Source organism: Hyla sarda, chromosome 1 (genome assembly GCF_029499605.1).
Source record: "Hyla sarda isolate aHylSar1 chromosome 1, aHylSar1.hap1, whole genome shotgun sequence".
Lineage (NCBI taxonomy): Eukaryota > Metazoa > Chordata > Amphibia > Anura > Hylidae > Hyla > Hyla sarda.
In genome coordinates, this window is record NC_079189.1 from 346807970 (window position 1) to 346824194 (window position 16225).

Sequence of the window (16225 nt, forward strand, 5' to 3'; positions counted from 1 at the left end):
CATGTGGTGTATCTGATTAGCTTTGTAAACTCTAGATGTTTTTTTTTTACTCTGAATCCAATAATGGTTACATTTTTGTCTATACCTTGTTTTCTACAGATAGGGGTACTCCTGTCACCAGGATTACGGGATGAACAATGTCATTCCACTGTTTCATTTCTTACAACACGTGTTGGAAATGATGGCTGGTCAGGGTACTGGAGACATGGTGCCTACATCTCCCGGCCACATGAGTCCTGTGGAGGCTGAACTGGAGGAGGAGGAGGGGGAGGGTCACAGTGGAGCACAGTTTAGGTTTCGCTAAATGGGCGTTTTTCCTAGTAATCTGACAGGAGAGGAGGAACAGGAGCAGCCAGAGGAGCTAAAGGGTTATGACGAAGGCGAGACAGAAGACCTAGACACACCGTGGCAGTATGCAGTGGAGATGGAGGCAGGGAGTACCTCCAAGTCACTTGCACAAATGGCACAATGCATGCTCACCTTCTTGCATAGTGACAGTGAATTGTCACTATTCGGCAGCGGGATGACTTCTGGATCTCCATCTTATTGGACCCTCGCTATCGTCCCAGAATGGGGGCCTTTTTTACACCCACTGAGAGTGAGGACAAACTGACCTACTACAGAGAGATCCTACGTAGTCAGTTGGCCGATGCCTATCGGCAACATGGTCCATCCACTCGCAGGTCTGACTCGGTGGGCCCTCTGCGCTCACCTTCCACTGCCATGGCTGTTGGAGAGGGGAGGGTTGGCAGGAGCAATACCAGCTCCATCAGCAGCAGCCTGAGACTACAGTAGATGATGAGTAGCTTTCTTCACCCGCATAGTGAAGCAACTCATCATCAGCAGGTAGACATGGAGCAAGACCTGAACCAGCAGGTGGTGGCATACCTTGACATGGCCATGCCAACAAACATTGAAGATCCGCTGGACTTCTGGGCAGCCAAACTTGATTTATGGCCGCAACTAGCAGAGTTTGCCCTGGAAAAGCTGTCCTGCCCGGCCAGTAGTGTGCCATCAGAGCAGGTGTTTAGTGCGACCGGGGCCATAGTCAACCCAAGGCGAACTCGTCTGTCCACGAAAAATGTGGAGAGACTGATCTTTGTCAAGATGAATCAGGGATGGATCAGCCAGGATTTCCAGCCACCAATGCCAGATGCCTCAGAGTAAATTGACCATGCTGCTACACCAACACTTCACAATTATGGTTATGAAACCCTCTTGGGTTATCAATTAGGGTTATCAAACCCTCTTGGGTACTTTGAATACCTGCTCCTGACTCATCCTGTGTCTCTTTCAGAAACTACTTGCCACACTGATGCTTCGGGCCTTGGGCCTTTAATTTTTGGATGTTTAGCAGTAGCTAAACACATGCTTCATGCAAATTTTAACATTGATCTTTAAATGTAAGGGGTTATAAAACCCTCTTGGGTACTGCGAATGCCTGCTACTGACTCATCCTGTGTCTTTCAGGAACTACTTGCCTCACTGATGCTTCTGGCCTTGGGCCTTTAATTTTTGGATGTTTAGCAGTAGCTAAATGCAAGCTTAATGCAAATTTCAACATTGATCTTTATTGAAGGGGTTATGAAACCCTCTTGGGTACTGCGAATACTTGCTCCTGACTCATCCTGTGTCTTTCAGGAACTTCTTGCCTCACTGATGCTTCTGGCCTTAGGCCTTTCATTTCTGGATGTTTAGCAGTAGCCAAATACATGCTTAATGCAAATTTCAACATTGATCTTTATTGAAGGGGTTATAAAACCCTCTTGGGTACTGTGAATGCCTGCTCCTGACTCATCCTGTGTCTTTCAGGAACTTCTTGCCTCACTGATGCTTCTTGGGCCTTTCATTTTTGGATGTTTAGCAATAGCTAAATACATGCTTAATGCAAATTTCAACATTGATCTTTAAATGTAAGGGGTTATGAAACCCTCTTGGGTACTGTGAATGCTTGCTACTGACTCATCCTGAGTCTTTCAGGAACTTCTTGCCTCACTGATGTTTCTGGCCTTGGGCCTTTAATTTTTGGAAGTTTAGCAGAAGCTAAATTCATGCTTAATGCAAATTTCAACATTGATCTTTAGTGAAGGGGTCATGAAACCCTCCTGGGTACTGCAAATGCTTGCTCCTGACTCATCCTGTGTCTTTCAGGAACTTCTTGCCTCACTGATGCTTCTGGCCTTGGGCCTTTAATTTTTGGAAGTTTAGCAGTAGCTAATACATGCTTAATGCAAATTACAACAATGATCTTTAAATTCTCGGCGCTCTGCCAGGGCCATCGCCTACCCCGCCGGGGCCTATCCGAGGACCTCACTAAACCATCCAATCGGTAGTAGAGACAGGCGGTGTGTACAAAGGGCAGGGAGTCAATGAACCCGAACTTATGACCTGCATTTAGTTGGAATTTTTCTTTCCTGGCAAATAATTGCAATCCCCGATCCCTATCACGAACGGGGTTCAGCGGGTTACCCACACCTGTCAGTGAAGGATAGACACACGCTGGTCCGTTCAGTGTAGCGCGCGTGCAGCCCCGGACATCTGAGGGCATCACACACCTGTTATTGCTCGATCTCGCGATTGATCGTGCCATGTAAAGGGTTATGAAAGCCTCTTGGGTACTGCTGATGCCTACTCCTGACTGTTCCTGTGTCTTTCAGGAACTACTTGCCTTCATGATGCTTCTGGGCTTGGGCCTTTAATTTTAGGATTACAATGGTGCAATGTATGGGTTTATTAAACCCTCTTGGGTACAGTTTTTTCAAATTTTCTGATAATGATTTCTCAGTAATAAACTTGAATTTTCCAGAATAATCACCATTACACCACTGAACGCTTGTTATGTGTGATTTTTTTATTAATATTTTCAAAAATAATATGGAGAGGGATGAACTCTGCTTCTTTATTTCAGAAAACATTACTTTAGAGAAGAATGTATTTTTGTGGTCTACCGTCCTGCATTATAGAGTCTTCTGGACTCTTGGATATGTGCTTGTTCTTAAACAAAGGTACAAAAAAAAAAACAATGGCCGATCAGGGCAATGGAGACGTTGCGCCTATATCTCATGGCCACATGAGCCCTGTGGGGGCTTGTTAGATTAGGTCCTTTGTACCCACACGCCGGGTCCGGGACACAAAAAGTTTGATTTAAATTTCAAATAAAAAATCAGACATCTACACACATAAGAAAAAAGAAATTGCGGAGCAGCTCCCCATTTCCAAGGGATCAGGTCTATCGCACCCTTTGGTGCTTCGTCAGGCCCCTGACGAAGCACCAAAGGGTGCGATACGGCTGTGGCCCTGACGTCTGATTCCCCTCGTAACATCTCAGCCTCCCCGTTCTTCTGCCGCCTGACCGCGATGTCACAGACCTGATCCCTTGGAACTGGTGAGCTGCTCCGCAATTTCTTTTTTCTTATGTGTGTAGATATTTTCTTGTTTTTTCTCAGCGTGAAGCACCACCTGTATTAAGTGTACAGCTAACAGCACACATTGGTTTAATATTACACATTTATGCAAGGAATTATAACAGTGCTGGATTTTTCTCTGTTTTTCTTTTGTTGAGTGGCAAAAAAATCAGACATTTCAATGGTCTCCTCCTGCTGCAGCCAACTCCAGGCTGCGTCGTTCAGGTAATATATAGGTAGCACCCGCTGTCCTAAATCTTCTTCAGAAATTGTTGTGTTTTTTTCTAGGGTTTTGTAGCCCTCTTCTTCATGCATCAGCCAACTCCAGCCTGTGTCATTCAGGCAAAATATAGGTAGCACCCGCTGTCGAAATCTTCTTTAAAAATTTTTAAAATGCTTGCATTTTTTCTTAGGGATTGTGAAGCTCTGGTGTGTACTCATGCATCAGCCAACTCCAGGCTGTGTCATTCAGGCAATATATAGGTAGCTGTCCTAAATCTTCTTAAAACATTTTAAAAATGGTTGTTTTTTCTTAGGGATTGTGAAGCCCTGGTGTGTACTCATGCTGCTTCCTGCTCCACTCTGTCAGCCCGTTGGTCCTGTGACAGTGTGAGACTCCGCCTCCACATCATCCACTGTGTCCTAAGCCTCCACTGCCTGAACAAGTTTCAGTGGCCCTTCAGCATACCATGTGTGCAGGGCACGGCGGTTTCACGCTGTTCTTCACATGGTTTGCTTAGGCGAAAAGTCTTGGAAACAATGGTCGGTCAGGGCAATGGAGATGTTGCGCCTACATCTCACGGCCACATGAGCCCTGTGGGGGCTTGTTAGATTTGGTCCTTTGTACCCACACACTGGGCTTCGGGACACTCAAACTTTGATTTAAATTTCAAATAAAAAAATCTGACATTTCAATGGTCTCCTCATGCATCAGCCAACTCCAGGCTGTGTCATTCAGGCAATATATGGTTTACTGATGGTGCTGCTGGGCCTGGGTCTGGGAATTTCAAATTTTCTCATAGGTATCACCCGCTATCCAAAATCTTCTACAAAAATTTCAAAAATTGTTGTGTTTTTTTTTTGGGCAGGGGGGGGGGGGGGGGGTTGGGGGGAATGTGAAGCCCTGGATTGTGAAGCCCTGGTGTGAAGCCCTCTTTTTATTTTTGCATATGCGAAAATTTGTGTATGCGAAAATTAACATATGTGAAAATTAGCATATACAACAATTTGCATAAGCAAAAATTTGCACATGCTAAAATTAGCATATGCAAATTTTCGCATATGCGAAAATTCGCACACCAGTCTCACACAGTAGTATTAGAGCCTTCTTTACACCACACAAACGGAAAGCAGAGAGGGATGATCACTGTGATGTGTACTGTGAAAAAAAAAAAAAAAAAGAATATTCGTAATTACGAATATATAGTGCTATATTCGCGAATATTCACGAATTCGCGAATATTCGATATTCGCGAGCAACACTACTGGTGTGTACTCATGCATCAGCCAACTCCAGGCTGTGTCATTCAAGCAATATATGGTTTACTGATGCCGCTGCTGAGCCTGGGTCTGGGAATTTCAAATTTTCTCATAAGTAGCATCCGCTATTCAAAATCTTCTTAAAAATTTCAAAAGTTGTTGTGCTTTTTCTTAGGCATTGTGAAGCCCTGGTGTGTACTCATGCATCAGCCAACTCCAGGCTGTGTCATTCAGGCAATATATGGTTTACTGATGCCGCTGCTGGGCCTGGGTCTGGGAATTTCAAATTTTCTCATAGGTAGCACCCACTTTGCAAAATCTTTTTCAAAAATTTCTAAAATTATTGTGTTTTTCGGGGGGGGGGGGGGGGGATTGTGAAGCCCTGGCGTGTACTCATGCATCAGCCAACTCCAGGCTGTGTCATTCAGGCAATATATGGTTTACTGATGCCGCTGCTGGGCCTGGGTCTGGGAAATTCTTATTTTATCATAGGTAGCACCCGCTATGCAAAATCTTTTGTTTAAATTTCTAAATTCATCTTTTAATCTTAGGGATTGTGAAGGCCTAATGCCTACTCATGCTGCCAACACCTCCACGCTGTGTCATTCAGCCCCTATATGGTCTCCTCATGCTGCCAACACCTCAACGCTGTGTCATTCAGCCACTATATGGTGTCCTCATGCTGCCAACACCTTCACGCTGTGTCATTCAACCACTATATGGTGTCCTCATGCTTCAGCCTCATCCAAGCTGTGTCATGCAGCCACTATATGGTGTCCTCATGCTGCCAACACCTCCACGCTGTGTCATTCAGCCACTATATGGTGTCCTCATGCTGCCAACACCTCTACGCTGTGCCATTCAGCGCCTATATGGTCTCCTCATGCTGCCAACACCTCCACGCTGTGTCATTCAGTCACTATATGGTCTCCTCACACTGATGCCACCACCAGGCTCTGTCATTGTACTGCTGTGTGGCAGTGATTCTAAAAGTGATGCTGGTAATCTGCATGTTATTCTGAATAACAGTATAATTTCACTATCCCAGCACACTCCATATGCGTTTTAGAACACAGCAAAGTGTTTCATACCCCTATTGAGACTGTCTGAAGGCTAGAAATAGCCTTTTTTTTAATATAGATTTGGCGCGAAAAATTTGGATCCAAACAAACTTTTTCAGAAAATTCGGCCAATCAGCCGCATTGAATTTTTGAAAAGTTCGCTCATCTCTAGTTGTGAGCATTAGCAGGGTGTCCCGGGGCCCAGTGTTGCTTGCGATGAATGTCGGGGGTAATGATGTATGTTCCACCCCACTGGCGGAGCTCCTGACCATGATAAGGGCGGTTTGCATCAGGTTCCCTGGGTGTTTCTCGGAGCTCCTTCTGCTTTGGTCGGAGATCGTTCCCCGGGCTGTGTGGCATGGGGCACGGGATCCTGCGGCGGTTGAAAGGGCACACTGGACGGTGAACGCGCGCATGTCTCGCTTCGTGCAGCTCCATTCCTGCATGTCCAGTTGGAAGGGGACAACCGGGTTTTGCTCTGGTCTGATGGGGTCCATTTGACGGATATCGGGCTCGATATCTTTCTGTCAGGATTACAAGACGGCATTGAGCATGGCCTGTACCTCTTGGGTGGGGGTCGGAGCCCATTGTAGGTGTAACATTGTAGGTGTATCTCCTCTGTGGCAGAATAAAGACGGAGAAAGTGGGGCCAACCTGGGATAGACCTGCACACAGGACGGTGTGGCAGCCCCTCTCGGGGTGGCAAGAAGCCAACGGTGCCTTTTGTTAATGTTATTTTGGTTATTTATTATATTTATATTTTTTTTAATAAAAAGAGCTGTGGCCGATTCCCACCCACACAAAGTTAAATAATCGTCTTGTTTCACTTATTTATTTTAAATTAAGTATGGTTTATAGGGGAGGGATATAGCCAGTAGGAGATAAGTGGGTCTCAACAGTCTGGTGGGGCAAGCTGTGCCTAACTAGCTTGCCCCCTGACTGGAGAGCCGTTCAGGGGTTAATTGAGTGAGTTAGCACCTCTCCCCTACCTCTAATCTGCCTAGCAGCTAGGGTGGTAGGTCCCAAGGGGGGGGGGGGGTAGAGGAGTGTACAATCAGGGTGGCAGGTCTTCCTGGGCTAGAGGGGCTCCTCCCTTGGGTATTTATAGAGTGCTGTCCTTCTCTTCCCCCTCTTTGCTGCCCTGGACCTGGAGTTTTTGCCCTCCCTCTCTTTTTGTTGTAATTTTGTGTAAGTCACAAATAGGCAGAATAAAGACAGAGAAAGTGGGGCCAACCCGGGATAGGTCTGCACACAGGACGGTGTGCCAGCACCTCTCGGGTTGGCAAGAAGCCAACGGTGCCTTTTGTTAATTAGTTTTGGTTATTAATTATATTTGTATTTTTTACAAATAAAAAGAGCTGTGGCCGATTCCCACCCACACAAAGTTAAAGAATCGTGTTGTTTCACTTATTTATTTTAAATTAAGTATGGTTTATAGAGGAGGGATATAGCCAGTAGGAAATAATTTGGTCTCAACAGTCATGTATACACACTATAAACCATATGCATGTATACACACTGTAAACCCTGTGCACGTATATACACTATAAACCCTGTGCATGTATACACACTATAAACCCTGTGCATGTATACACACCTTCCATTTCATCTTCAGGCAGCACATAAGGGTTAATAGCTCCTTTCAGTTCATTCTAGAACCGCCCACCTAGCAAGCAATTAAGAGAATTAACCAGGCTAAGGCCAGGCCTGGCTATAAAAAATCCATCAGAACCTCATCCACTTGTGGTTTTTTCTGTCCTTCAGTTCTGGACAGGTGTAAGCTGTATAACTTCCAATCCCACCAACTAATATTTGTTTTTATCCTTCCTATTTCTGTTAGATGGGGCCATTGGGAAACCCTGGCCCCCTGAGTGCAGTCTCAGTAAACCTGCGGGTTCGCCAGACTTAGGGGTACTGGCTCCTGGGACCCCTCTGCATGGCCATGACTGTTCGGCCATTGCAGGGTTACCATCCATTCTTCCACCTCCCCCCCCCTGTTTGCTGGTGCTGGGTTAGCCTGGCGAGGCCGTGCCCCCTGGAGAGCTGACCTGTTTACAGTGCAGCATAGGATTCCCTGCGGTCCTAGGGACCCTGGTGATTAATTTAACTTGCTAGCGTGTCCATGCGCTATGTGGCAGCATGGTGCTGCGGCGGGGAGATCCGGTGGAGGCGGCCATTAGATTCTGGTGTGGAGGTACGTCATTCGGCCGCTGGCGCAGGATGACGGGAGTTCCGGGGGAAGCCCTGCATCAGAGCGCTGATTATGGCACCCACACCTGCAGTGCTGGGCAGCCAGATTGCGCGTTCTATAAGGTATGTGGGGGTACATTGCTTTTGCTGGGGTTACTTCTGGAGGACTGTCTGCCAGCTAGTATCTGTAATTATCTACATGGAGGGCATAAAAATTATAGTCAGTGTTAGTTTGTTTGGTGTTTTGCATATACTAGGCTATTGCTGTGTTGCAGATTGCTAGTCTGTCTTTTCTTAAGCTGTATCTCTTCATGTATTAGGCGCTGGCAGACAAAGGAATCGTCAGCTGTGCGGGCTGTGTAATTAGGCTCAGTCAGCCTCCCCCAGCAGCAGTGTGCAGAGTTAGTGTGCGAAAGTCTTACTGTAATACTCTATGGAAGGTTAAGTGTGTGATACTGTATGCTCACTTTAACACTTAGTATACTGTGTATATTGTGATATGGTTCTCACTATTTATACAGCGTACGTGGTGTTGATATGCCTTACTCCCGATATCACTCATATTTTAAAATTCCTGCCTATGTTTATTGTGGTTATAGTGTGTAATGCTGCGCTTACTAAAACACTATTTTGCAGTTTTTTTTTTATGTGGTTAGCTTGCATTAGATTATGCATATTGGTGACTATGCAGGTTATGTCTTTCAATTTATACTATTTGCTGTCTGTACTACAGATCACAGATGACCAGCTGCTCCCTGGTTGAGTCGGCTATATATATAAATGAGCTGCTCCCGGGTATGAGTGGGGCCCCGGAGGAGCCTGTCAGTAAGTGATGCTGTATACTCACCTTATACTGTATACTGATATATAATCCTGTCAGTAGTGATACTGTATACTGATATATAACCCTGTCAGTAAGTGATGCTTTATGCTCACATTATACTGTATACTGATATATAACCCTGTCAATAAGTGATGCTGTATGCTCACATTATACTGTATACTTATATATAACCCTGTCAGTAAGTGATGCTGTATGCTTACATTATACTGTATACTGATATAGAACCCTGTCAGTAAGTGATGCTGTATGATCACATTATACTGTATACTGATATACAATCCTGTCAGCTAGTAATACTGTAGGATCACGTTATACTGTATACTGAGACATAATTCTGTCAGTAAGTGATGCTGTACAGGGGCAGACTGACAACACTCAGGGCCCCCCAGACCAAATAAAGCAAGGGCCCCCAGTCGGCCCCTGGCCACACCTCTGCCCCACCCCTATTCTACACAAATCCCTCCTCATGCACCACTTCTACATACAAAAGAAAATGAAATATATATAACATAGGTAAGAATTTTTCATCACCAATAATACCTGTATACAAGGAGGAAATGTATACCACCACACAATAACTGGATAATACCAACATACTGTACTGAATTAAACCACTATAGTATTCCCCCACTAGTATTCCCCCATACAGTTCCCATATAGCGTTATATACCAGCTGTACACAGGATCTGTATACCATATAAGTGATTATATACAGGACCATATATAGATAGACACCACCTGTACACAGGATGTGTATACCATATAAATTATTACAGTTACATTTGAGCACTCACAATCAAAACATTTTTCTAATTAGTGTTGTTCTTTTTTGTTTTCTTCTCTGTCCACATCAGACTGCCATGTCGACTTCTTCAAGCCAAAACAAATGTAACAAAAACATGTTACACTCTGCATTTTTACAGTACCCTACCTCCTCTACACAATCTCCCCATCTATAGGCCCCAAACTGTTATAATGCACAGTAAAAGGGCAGGTAGATAGCCAGGAAGGTAGCTAACAAGGTAGTTAGGTAGTCAGGTATGTAGGTAGGTAGGTAACTAGCCAGGTAGGTAGGTAGCCAGCAAGGTATGTAGGTAGTGTGTAATTGAGTACCCAGGTAACTAGCTAGGTAGTTTGTCATTACATCACTCATTTTACCATAAAATCTATGGCGAAAGCAAATAATATTTGTGGGTCAAATTTTTTTTTTAAAAACAGCAGTTTGCAAATTTTGGAGAGGTTTGTTACTACACAAAAATGACAAATTACACAGATTTATCAAAATGTGTGAGAGAAAAAATGGAGTGATTTCCCCACAGCAACCAATCACAGCCCAGCTTTCACTTTACCAGAGCTCGTTAGCTGAGCTGTCATTGGTTGCTGTGGAAAAGTCGCTCTATTTTTTCTCTCACACAGAGATTGATAAATCTGGGCCATTATCTTTATGATAATAATTTGATATTATTACAACGATACCCACATTATATAGGTTTTGTATTATTTTACTACTTTTAAAAAGAAAATTATAGTTTTTTTTTAGAAAAATGTGTATGTTTCAAATCATCCTCTTACCCCTATAACTCTTATTTTTCCGTGTATGGGGATGTATGAGGGATCATAATCTATGGTTTTTTTGGGTACCATTCTTGTTCAGATTGGACTTTTAGATCTTTTTTTTTTTATATATATATATATATATATATATATATATATATATATATATGAAGGTATATGAAGTGACCAAAACTCAGCAATTCTGGACAAATGATTGATATCATTCCAAAGCAAAATTGGTGGCACAAAATACAAGCACTCATGTAGGTCTGTAGGTGGAAAATTGAAAGTGTTAATATTTTTAGAAGATGTGGAGGAAAAAAAACAACGTGCAAAAATGAAAAAGGCCTCAGTCCTATATTAAAGTTTTCTCACTATTTATAGTCCCCTTAGTAAACTGTCACATGTCACCTTTTGTTTCCAAACACTGAACAATGCTGTACTATAGCACAGCATTCATCATTGTTATTGGCGTATATTTATACAGGCTGCCTATATTCTTGGAGCGACGATCTGACAGCACTGAGCCAGGTAGGGCCCTTTCAGCCATCCTCTCAGCCGATTGGGACTCTGCGATTTTGCCGCTGTGGTCCCGATCAGCTTCCCTAACTGACTAGCACATGCGTTTCAACACTTTTAGACACGGCCATCAACTTTGATAACGGCATCTAAACGGTTAATGTTGGACATCAGCCTGATTGGTGATGTCTGGCATTAGCCGAGGGCGTGGGAGCAGGCACTGTGCGTACATGTATGCCTTGTGTCCTTAGGGCTCATTTACACGGACGGATCTGCAGCATTTTTTACGGTGCGGATCTGCCGACAATGGACCCTACAGTGCTGCCTCCATCTGTGTCATGCCATTTTTGCAGCGATTTTTCCCAGAAATTGTTCTGATAATGTGACCTGTTGGTTACCTGTGGAAACTGGAGGAGGGAGAGTGACCACACTGGGCAGCTACTATACACATCACCCAGCCCCAGGTTATACTGCTGATCAGGGGGGAGAGAGGCAGCACACAGGGACATCACTGACCCTTACATGAATAGGCAGCTCTGTGTTCCTGGGAGGCCTGTCAGCTCTCGGCCCCTTCCTCTTCTGTGCTGGGGGCAGAGCAAACAATCAGGTACCTTTCATCCCTGTGCTGCTGCCTGTTTCCGCTAATGATACGCAGAGCAGGAGCAGCGCAGGGATATTTATATAGAGGAAAACATCACCTTGCTTGTCTGACTTGGGTTCTGGGACAAGTGTCCTGGATCCCCAGCAGCTGTAGCGGGCCCTTTACCCGGCTGGGCCTTCGGACCATGGCCTTCGGACCGGCCGGTCAGTCCACCCCTGATGCTTTATGCTCACGCTATACTGTATACTGATATGTAATCCTGTCAATAAGTGATGCTGTATGAACACATTATACTGTATTTCAATGTTTTCTATTCATTTCTATATAGGCCTGTCAGTAGTGAGGCCCTGCTCACTATATACTGATATGTTCCCTATACATTTCTATATATGCCTGTCAGTAGTGAGGCCCTGCTCACTATATACTGATATGTTCTCTATGCATTTTTACATAGGTCTGTCAGTAATGAGGCCTGCTCCCTGTATACTGATATGTTCCCATTATACTGTATTTCTATGTTTTCTATTCATTTCTATATAGGCCTGTCAGTAGTGAGGCCCTGCTCACTGTATACTGGTTTTCTATACATTTCTATATAGGCCTGTCAGTAGTGAGGCCTGCTCACTATATATTGATGTTTTTTTCATGTACAATGCTTTGCTGACATTTTTTCTTTTGAGTAGACACAAGAGTGGACAAAGACAGACAGGTACATGAGATGGACTCCAGGTTCGAGTCAGAGTCCAAACATTGGGAGAATCCAGGTAAGACAGACTCTGATGTTACTTAACTATGTAAAGTCATGGGTGTCCTTAGATATCCAACTCTGCCACCATGAGTACTCCGGCTGAGCAGAGATGTTAAGGACAAGGTACCTGGAGAAGAATTGTCTCCCAAGTGTCATCACTCATGTCTGTATCAGACATCTATGTGATTTCCCTTAGATGTGCTTAGTATCTAATCTAAGAATCAGCCTGCTTGTCTGATGGGTCGGCAGCATATGAAGATCCTAGAGTTCCTCCAAGGAAAGGAAGAGCTCGGCCTTTCCACAAGCTGCCAAATGGAAACCATCTTAGTCCGGTTGCTCTGAAGGGTGAAACTTCTTCGCCAAGAGCCAGTGTTCTGCAAAAGGATTAAGGAACCAGGGAGAAGACTACCAAACCAAATCAGTTTGATGTCAGAAGGACAACTGTGGTATCCCGGTACCGTATTTCATATATTACCTTTTTAGAGGTCCCCATAGTCAGCGTGCCTAGGAACGTGGGGGTCCCTCTTCTATAGTTATCCCCTTGTCACCCTCAGTTAGTCTATGACTGTATAGAAGTTCTTATAAATATAAGTATAAATGTGTATATATTTAATTACCTACCTGTTCAGCGTAGCAGGACCTGCGGGTCACGGTATTAGGTTAGAACTCTATGGTTTTGCTACAGGACCTTTGGAGGTTCCCATGACGTGTTCACCCACAATGCAATATAACAGTGAGTGACAGTTGTTAAGGACCAATCAAAAATGGCCAGCCCCTGCCCATATAAGGGAGCTGCACCATCTTGATCGCTCTCTTGGGTTGCTGATTCTGGAAGAGGTAGGACCTCCCCAGCTTACAAGACAATTTACTAGGCCAAAGGCTTGTGACCTCAGCCTCTAACATAGCGGATATACTGAGCAATTCCCTGCTACTCACCGTAAGATCACTGGACCTAAACGCACCCTTAAATCCAGCGGATCTATGCTACAAAATCCCTAAGAAGCTAAATTGAGCTTATCTGATCCCAACCAACTGTCAATCGCTGCTCAGCTATATCTATAGAGACTCTGTTATCTGGACTGTTACTATTGCTGCATGTACAGAAATTCTTCAGTAAAAGTTCCTGCAAGTTTTCAGTTAACAGTGGTTGTGGACAATCCTTTATTTCTGCATCACCTATTGCTCTTGGGAAGGGTGGCAATAGGCCTATCAAGATTACCGTATTTAACCTCCACCCTTGTGTCATCCTACACTCAACAAGGCTTTATCCCCCAAGGCTACCACACAACCATGGTTGGATTCAAGAAAAGCCTGTGAGCGAATACATTGAGGGTCCATGTCTCAAATTCCTTCACGGATAGCAGATTAGCGATCATCCAGTTATCACTTGATTCTTCACAGCACTAAGGTAACTCAGACCAGTCATATGTCTTCCTTAGACCAGTCATATGTCTTCCTCGGTGGTGGTGTCTAAGCCTCTGCAGTAAGTTGACCTTAAGTGATTGTCCTACAAGGTCTTCCTGATTGCGATAACATTCGCACAAGGTTGGGATAAAATACAAGCTCTCTCCTCATGAGATCCCTTTATAAGATTTGTACCAGAGGGAGTCCTGCTGAAGGTGTCATCTGAGGCAACATCATCAGAGAATTCTTTTGCTGAAGTTCTTACTGGATCCACTGATGAGGAGGACGAGTTCTTCACCATCTGGGTGGGCCTACAGCACTGATCTGCTACCACAATAGAACAAAGACGTTCAGGGTGGAAGAGAATCTGTTTGTACAATTGCCGGTGTGATAAAGGGAAAGTGTCTAAAGCTACCTTGGTGGAATGGCTTAAGTCTACGATTATGGATGCCTATAAGATCACAGGAGTTGAGCCACCAGATTCCTTCAGAGCTCACTCTACACTTTAGACAACCAAAACAGGGAACCAGCCATTGGCACGGCGGTGCTTTATGCTGTGTTCAATTAAGTATCGTCCCCTTTATGTTGCTATTCAGCTCCCTTATGTGCTGCCTAAAGACGAAATGGAAAGGGAAAATGTGTACTTACCATAATTTTACTTTCCATGAAGGCAGCACATAAAAACCTTCCCTACTATATGTCATCTTTTTTGCATCAGAACTGAGTCTATTCAATAACACAAGTGGATGAGGTTTTGATGGATGGTTATAGCCAGGCCTGACCTGAGACTGGTTAATTCTCTTAATTGTTTACTAGGTGGGCTTTCCTAGAATGAACTGAATGGAGCTATTAATCCTTATGTGCTGCCTTCAGACTCATAGAAAGTAAAATTACGGTAAGTACAAATTTTCCCTTTAAACCCTGTGCATGTATACACACTATTAACCCTGTGCATGTATATATACACACACTCACTATAAACCTTGTGCATGTATAGACAATATAAATCCATGTATACACACTATAAACCCTGTGCATGTATACACAATATAAACCCAGGTATACACACTATAAACCCTGTGCATCTATACACACTATAAACCCATGTATACACACTATAAACCCTGTGCATGTATATAAACTATAAACCCAGTGCATGTATACACACTATAAACCCTTTGCATGTATACACACACTATAAACCTTGTGCCTGTGTACACGCTATAAACCCTGTGCATGTATACACACTATAAATCCTGTGCAAGTGAAAACGCATGTATGTGTGTACGCTATAAACACTGAGTAATGTATTGATGGAAAGAATGACTTTTCCCTATACTGCTAGAGATAATGACTTAATTAACAATAAGTAAAAAGAAAAATATACAGCTAAACACGTTAACCCCTTAAGGATTCAGGGTTTTTCCGATTTTGCACTTTCGTTTTTTCCTCTTTACTTTTTAAAAATCATAACCCTTTCAATTTTGCACCTAAAAATCCATATCATGGTTTATTTTTTGCGCCAATAATTCTACTTTGTAATGACATTAGTCATTTTATCCAAAAATCTAAGGTAAAACAAAAAAAAAATCATTGTGCGAAAAATTTAAGAAAAAACCCAATTTTATCATTTTTGGAGGCTTCCGTTTCTACGCAGAACATTCTTTGATAAAAATGACACCTTATCTGTATTCTGTAGGTCCATACGATTAAAATGATACCCTACTTATATGTTTGATTTTGTCATACTTCTGGAAAAAAATCATAACTATCGTATTTATCGGTGTATAACTGTTACGCCGAGCGCTCCGGGTCCCCGTTCCTCCCCGGAGCGCTCGCCTCATCCTTGTTGCTGCAGCGCCCCGGTCAGATCCACTGACCGGGTGCGCTGCGGTTCCGCCTCCAGCCGGGATGCGATTCGCGATGCGGGTGGCGCCCGCTCGCGATGCGCACCCCGGTCCCCGTACCTGACTCGCTCTCCGTCGGTCCTGTCCCGGCGCGCGCGGCCCCGCTCCCTAGGGCGCGCGCGCGCCGGGTCTCTGCTATTTAAAGGGCCAGTGCACCTATGATGGTGCCTGGCCCAATCTCCCAATTACCAATTAGTGTGATCACCTGTGCACTTCCCTATATCTGCTCACTGCCCCTGCACTCCCTTGCCGGATCTTGTTGCCTTAGTGCCTAGTGAAAGCGTTCCCTTGTCTGTTCCTAGCCCGTGTTCCTGACCTCCTGCCGTTGCCCCTGACTACGATCCTTGCTGCCTGCCTCGACCTTCTGCTACGTCCGACCTTGCTTCTGCCTACTCCCTTGTACCTCGCCTATCTTCAGTATCTTCAGCAGTCAGAGAGGTGAGCCGTTGCTAGTGGATACGACCTGGTCACTACCGCCGCAGCAAGACCATCCCGCTTTGCGGCGGGCTCTGGT